Source organism: Colobus angolensis, unplaced genomic scaffold, assembly GCF_000951035.1.
Source record: "Colobus angolensis palliatus isolate OR3802 unplaced genomic scaffold, Cang.pa_1.0 Scaffold80, whole genome shotgun sequence".
Classification (NCBI taxonomy): Eukaryota; Metazoa; Chordata; class Mammalia; order Primates; family Cercopithecidae; genus Colobus; species Colobus angolensis.
Genome location: NW_012121821.1, coordinates 4,447,059 through 4,454,171, shown reverse-complemented (window position 1 = coordinate 4,454,171; position 7,113 = coordinate 4,447,059). Strand labels below are relative to the sequence as shown.

General features: G+C 40.2%; 1 pseudogene; it reads right to left on the bottom strand.

Moving 5' to 3' along the window:
- Positions 1 to 1,403: 1,403 nt before the first annotated feature.
- Positions 1,404 to 7,113, bottom strand: part of LOC105502737 — a 23,046-nt pseudogene continuing 17,336 nt past the window's right edge.

The following is a 7,113-nucleotide window of genomic DNA, read 5'->3' as shown; positions in this document are numbered from 1 at the left end:
ACTGTACAAAATGGTACTGTGGCCTGAAAATCACCCAATAAATATGGTGCAGGGTTGGAGTTGTTACTTAGAGTAGAATGCAACTCCTAAAATCTAAATATTTTTCAAAACCTGAATGAGATGTGCGGTGGAACCCTGTAAACACAATCTTAAGCAGAAGCTTAATATGTAAACCACATAAAAGCTGTGCAAGTTGAATAGGAGGCAATAAATGAGGGAGGTATGTGCTTGGGCCTCTAGAAAGACATAGGAAGCATATTTGAGAAATCTCTAGGGCTCAGCTTCAAAAACATTATTGTAAAGTATGTGTGCATCTAAGGTAACAGTGCTATAACTGGTAATAAAGATGGGGAGGAGAGAAGCTGCCAATCACCATCACCATCACCAAACTGATGGTCAATATTTCTGGATTCCAACATTCCCAGTTCCTGTATTTATCTCTGGACTGTCCGGTTTTCTATGGCTCATCAAATAAAAATTAATATGCCCATATTTACCAAAAGCCACCTTCATGCCCTCTTCCAGGAGGAACTAGAGAACTTGGGACTTCCCAGTCACGATTTCCAACCTTGCTCTTCTGGGTTTTCCATTTCATGTTGAGCACTCAGAGACTTTACTAGGTTCAAGCTTTCTTGCCTGGTGGGTGGGAGTAGGGACGGGGGTGGAAATGAGGTGACTGTTTATTGAGCGTTTGCTCTAAGGCAGTGGTAGCGGGTCAGGGGTTCTTTCCTGGTTATCAGAGCTGTGCACCTGCTCACTTGCCAGCTGATATGCAAAAAAGAATCCAAAGCAGCAAGAAAGCCAATAAATTTTCTTAGATCAAAATGACATATCCCAAAGCTCCTCTCTTTCCAATTATTTTTGATGAGAGCAAAATTATTATACTCAACTCCAGTGTGAATCTACATCACAGGGGGAGATGATTTTAGGTGAAAATTCCCTTATGGTTAAATAGATGTTTGTGTGCTCATTTTTGTTGTTTTAAGAAGCCTCCAGGATAATTCTGATGCAAACAGGCCTGAAGCAAGAAAGACTGACATACAGGTTTATTGGATAAATTGAAGTTTATTAAATATGATTACTATTATTTTTTGTATTAATCTTATAATATTGGTCAGGTGTCTTCCTTTCGAGTTTAAAAAATTTTTTTTTTTTTGAAAAAACATAGGCTTGAAACCTGCGGGAAAACATATTATTGGGATATATCACATATCACAACATATCACATTGGCCCTGAGGATTGAACTATTTCCAGAGCCATCTGGTCCGACAGACATAAGTGATTGATTCTTGTTTGGTCTGTAATACACCCCAAATGCATTCACCTGCTATGCCATTGCCCCCTCTTCATTTTCTACTCTGAGCTTTAAAAACCTGGAGTTATACATCTCATGGCTCTTAGACTAATGCATAGCTTGTTCCTGACTGCCTTCCAGCACTGGAAGAAAAAAGTAATATCTTTATGACAGCATAATTACTTCCATCACTGACAGCTCTTCTCCATAGTGACATCTGCAAAGAAATCATTTGGAAGGGGAAAATACACGTGTTCTGGGATTAAAGACATAACAGGTATGTACTGAATGTGTCAAAAAATTTGAGATATTGAGGGAGCTGAAGACAAGCCCTCTACCTTGTAAATGTAGTACCATGAGGAATTTTCTAAAGAAGTCTTATGAAGACTTTTTAGTGTTTTACTACATTTATGAATCTTCAGCCCATCAGTGGAAAATATGATGCTCTGAGAGTCAGCCATGATGCTGGGCTAGAATGGGGTGCTAGTTTACTTTGAAAGATAGTTCTTGGCTTTGACGTATAATGTCCCGTTTCTCCCAGCTACTACATTTCACTTCATTTCTCTAGACCACAGGGTTCTAAGACACTTAGTCTAATTTAGAGGCAGTCTTTTGTTAAGAGGCCACTGAGGCATATAAGGTTCGGCCAGTAGGACTCAATTGGGTAACTTTATAGAGAGAAGTCCAGATTGAGTTATCAATGTTAATAGGTGGGTCTTTTCCTTAATGTCAGCCAACCAATGTACTACAACACATCGTATTGTTTTTTAAAGGACACGTCTATTTAGCATCATGATCAGCTATTACATTTAGCAATCAACAGCATGGGTGCAAAAAAAAATTGACATTAAAACCTTTTATAGGCATGCTTTACACTTTCTACAGAACAGAAACTAAAATAAACTGTTGTACAATTGGTCACAACTACAGTCCTTGAGATTTTTGCCCATACACATGAATATTGTCAAAAACATGTCTTCTTTGTAGCAGCTAGGTCCTGCTACTACTGTGCTTGACTGAGTTCAAAAATCTGTTGTAACCTGTAGTTTCCTTGTCACGTTTCCAGCTGTCTTCTCCTGCTAAGCTTTGTCTCGTGGCAGTAATTAAAATCTTCTGGCCGGGCACAGTGGCTCATGCCTGTAATCCCAGCACTTCGGGAGGCCAGGGTGGGCAGATCACGAGGTCAGGAGTTTGATATCAGTCTGGCCAACAGTGAAACCCCATCTCTACTAAAAATACAAAAAATTAGCTGGGTGTGGTGGTGGGCACCTGTAATCCCAGCTACTCAGGAGGCTGAGGCAGGAGAATTGTGTGAACCCGGGAGGCAGAGGTTGCAGTGAGCCAAGATCACGCCACCGCACTCCAGCCTGGAGGCAACAGTGCAAGACTCCATCTCAAAACAACAACGACAAAACAAAAACAGAAACAAAGACAAAACAAAACAAAACAGTAGCAATGGCCGTAGCTACTGTTGCTACTAGAACCACCATAGCCACCTTGGTTTCGTGGTTTGGCAAAATATTGGCCTCCACCACCATAGGGGTCAGAGTTTCTGTCTTCAAAGTTTCCTGCCTTCATGGGTTCAAAATCTGAAGACTGACTGTTGCACTTGCCAAAATCATTGTATCTTCTACTACTTCTGCAATTGCTTCTACTACCACTGCCAAAGCCGCCTCTGTCTCCGTTGTTATAGCTGTCACTGAAGCCACTGCCATGGTTTCTACAACCTTCTCCACCACTTCCATAGCCTCTGCTTTCTTCAGAGTAACCGGGGCCACCTCCTCCATAACCACCATCATTACCAAATCCATTAGAGTCATCCTCACTGCCACCATATCCACTACTATCACAGCTGCCACCAAAGCCACCATGACCACTGAAGTTTCCTCCATGACCAAAGTTGTCTATCCCATCAAAACTGCCTCCATGACCGCCACCAAAGTTTCCAGAACCATTTTGGCCTCTTTGGCTGGATGAAGCACTAGCCACCTCTTGCTTCGTTCGACAGGGCTTTTCTAACTTCATAGCTGTGGCCATTCCCAATGTGGTATTTCTGAATGACAATCTTATCCATGGAGTCATGACCATCAAAGGTGACAAAAGCAAAGCTCTTTTACTTGCCACTGCTTTGGTCAGTCATGGTTTCAATCACTTCAATTTTCCCATGCTGTTCAAAATAATCTCTTAGGTGATGTTCTTCAGTGTCTTCTTTAATGCCACCAACAAATATCTTTTTCACAGCTAAGTGGGCACTTGGTCTCCGAGAATCTTCTCCTGAGACAGCTCTTTGGTTGTACAATTCTTCCATCCCCATGTGTGGCCTTGTATGCATGGCGGCATCTGCCTCCTCCACAGTGGCATTTGTGACAACCCCAAAGGCCCTGGAGCGCTTGGTGTTTGGATCTCATTTCCACACAGTTCGTGAGTGTTCCCCCATTGCTCAAAATGGCTCCTCAGGCTCTCAGCAGTCGTTTCAGAGCTCAACCCTCCAATGAGGAGCTTCCACAGCCATTCAGGCTGTTTAGGAGACTCCGACTTAGACACGACAGCAGTGGGAAGAGAGACTTTGACAATGATTCCTCAACAGCATCCCCTAGCAGAAAGGAGAAAGCTAACAAATGTATCTCAACACACCATATTCTAAACTTTGAAAACTGACTCTGTGTTCAGTGAAGTTTTCTTCCATCTGGTCAGTAGGTTCCCATGCAGCACATGCTTGCCATGTTTGTTAGTCACTTGAAAGCTTACCTCAAGCCTGGACGATTGATCCAGAAAGTCCCAACTCATTCAGATGTCCAGGCTTGTGTACTTATGAATCTACTACTGGTCCTGAACCACCCCATTGGAAGGTGAGGTAGAGGAATGCTATCAGCTGTAGTCAGAAGGCTCACTACAGGGATGAATCCTAGCTCCAGGGAAACAGACACATAATGAAGACTCCAAACTGAGAGAAACTGCACTGTGATCTAGACCCTGGACTCCTTAGGTATATGTTAATTTGAAAACATATTTAACGTATTCTACCTGCCAGGCATTGGGAATGACTAAGATTAATTTTCAGAGATTTAGAACAGTGACCATATAACATGGATTGAAAAAAGATACTGTTTCTGTCCTCTCACCTCTGCCTTCCCTCTGAAGGGATCGGTTTGTGGGAAGTTACAGCCTGGGGCCCTGGAGTTGGGTCCCCAAGTACCTTCCTACTAAAGGCAGCCTTGATCAGTTTCTCCTTAGGAACAACTGAAGCAGTTCAGTATCTATCTGAACTATCTTCCTGGGACCTACCTTTTTGCTGAATCTAGCTCAGTGTACCTATCTTAATAATTCATAAAATGTGATTAATAATCCCTACCTCGAAGAGTCATTGTGAAGATTAGAAATCATTAGGTGTGATAAACCGAAGTATGGTCAGGAACTCAAATTTTCTTCATTTTCTACTGGGTTCTCCAGAAGCAGAGCCTGAGTCAGAAACTGAGGACAAGGGATTTATGGAGGATGCGTTCTTCAGGCCAAACCTATAACAGAAAAAGAGAGGTGACATAGGAAAGGGCAAATTACCAATCGAGGATATCATCTAATGAAGTCTAGCCTTGGCCTGATCAACAGGGGACTCTGGAACATAAATAGTATAGCAGAGTTATCATGATTTGAAGCAGACTGGACTTAAGTCAGCCATTCGCTGTTGGGATGTGGTGGGGCAGGTGGTATTTGTGCTGGTGGGAGGGTAATCTCCTTGGCATATCTGGGTGAGGTGGCTTCTGTTAGCCAAGGTTCATTCTCACATACTTTTAACTTCTACTCTTCACTTAAAAACTTTCATCCCTTAAGACTGTGTGCCTGAGTACTTTGTTCTCTCCTTAGGACTTCCTACTTTGGCATGTAGTTAGAAGGCATCTTTGAGCTCACTTTAGAGGATTGAGCATGTATGAAATAGAAGCAGTGTGCTTCAAGATTCTGGCACAGTATTTGGCATATAGCAGGAACTCTATAGATGCTAGCTCTTTTTTAAAAAAAAAAATCTCCTGCCCCTAAAACTGTCCTTCATTTCAGAGAATTCCTGGCAATGCATTGTCCTTCCAAGTCAGGCCAGAGGTGGACAAAATAGAAGAGAATGTAATCAAAGCACCTAGCACATGATACAAGTACATAATAAGTAAGTATTGGTTACATTTCTTCCTTCCCTTTCATTAGCTTCGTCCCAGGACCATTTGAGTTTTCTTATGGTGCAGAAGAATTTATTTTATCCAGTTAATTATTAGGGACATTAATATTCATGATAATCACCATAAATATTATGTTCCAAATGGATTTGGAGTTATAATCATTTTGGGGGAATATAGTTGTAGAAAATAGCCTAATTTTATCTTGTAAAAATCTTTTTTTTTTTTTTTAATCTCTGGTTCTTTTAAAGCACATGTAATAGGCACTACCACCAAATTTAGTACTTATAAATCTGCACTTTTCCCTACTTTTTTTTTGAAAGAGCTTAAGGGTAAGGAGTTTCTATTGTACCCCTCCACCATTCCTATGCCTCCTGATCCTGATCTTTGCTCACTGTCAGGAGCAAAGAAAGTGCCCAGTTAATGCTTGTTATCCTGATCAAGCACAGTAGTGAGCAAGTTATGACATCCATGAATCAACTGAGAATAACCCCTTAATAAATAAACGAGAAATTCCTTCCAGAATTTTGTGCCACAAATATAATAGCAACAGCTAGTAATATTTTAAATGCTCAGATTTTCTTATTTCAGCAACTGTACTTTTATGAATGCATCCTTAAAAAACTGGAAACTGGAACCACTTCAGATGTCCATCAAAAAATAGTTAAATAAATTCTTGCATTCAAAATTTATTGTTATATACAAATTCCATTAAACAAGGAGTTAGATGTATATAGACTTACTTAAAAAGCCAATATACAAGAAAAAACAAATTATAACACACACACACATACACACATGCCCAATTGAAACTTTTTATTTAGTTGTGAGGTAGAAATTAAATTTTCCTTTCTTCATCAAATAGCTGCAATAAAAAAATGATAAAGTGGATATCACTACCAATCCCACAGAAATACAACGTACCATCAGATAATACTATAAACACCTCTATGCAAATAAACTAGAAAATCTAGAAGAAATGGATAAATTCCTGGACACATATAGCCTCCCAAGACTAAACTGGGAAGAAGTTGAATCCCTGAATAGACTGATAACAGGTTCTGAAACTGAGGCAATAATTAATAGCCTACCAACCAAAAAAAAGTCTAGGACCAGATGGACTCAGCCAAATTCTATCTGAGGTACAAAGAGGAACTGGTTCCATTCCTTCTGAAACTATTTCAATCAATAGAAAAAGAGGGAATCCTCCCTAATTAATTTTATGAGGCCAACATCATCCTAATACCAAAGCCTAGCAGAGACACAACAAAAAAAGAGAATTTTAGACCAAGAACCCTGATGACCATTGATGCAAAAATCCTCAGTAAAATACTGACAAACCAAATCCAGCAGTACATCAAAAAGCTTATCCACCACAATCAAGTTGGCTTCATCCCTTGGATGCAAGGCTGGTTCAACATATGCAAATCAATAAATGTAAACCATCATATAAACAGAACCAAAGACAAAAACCACATGATTATCTCAATAGATGCAGAAAAGGCCTTCAACAAAATTCAACAGCCCTTCATGCTAAAAGCTCTCAATAAACTAGGTATTGATGGGACGTATCTCAAAATAATAAGAACTATTTATGACAAACCCACAGCCAATATCATACTGAATGGGCAAAAACTGGAAGCATTCCCTTTGAAAAC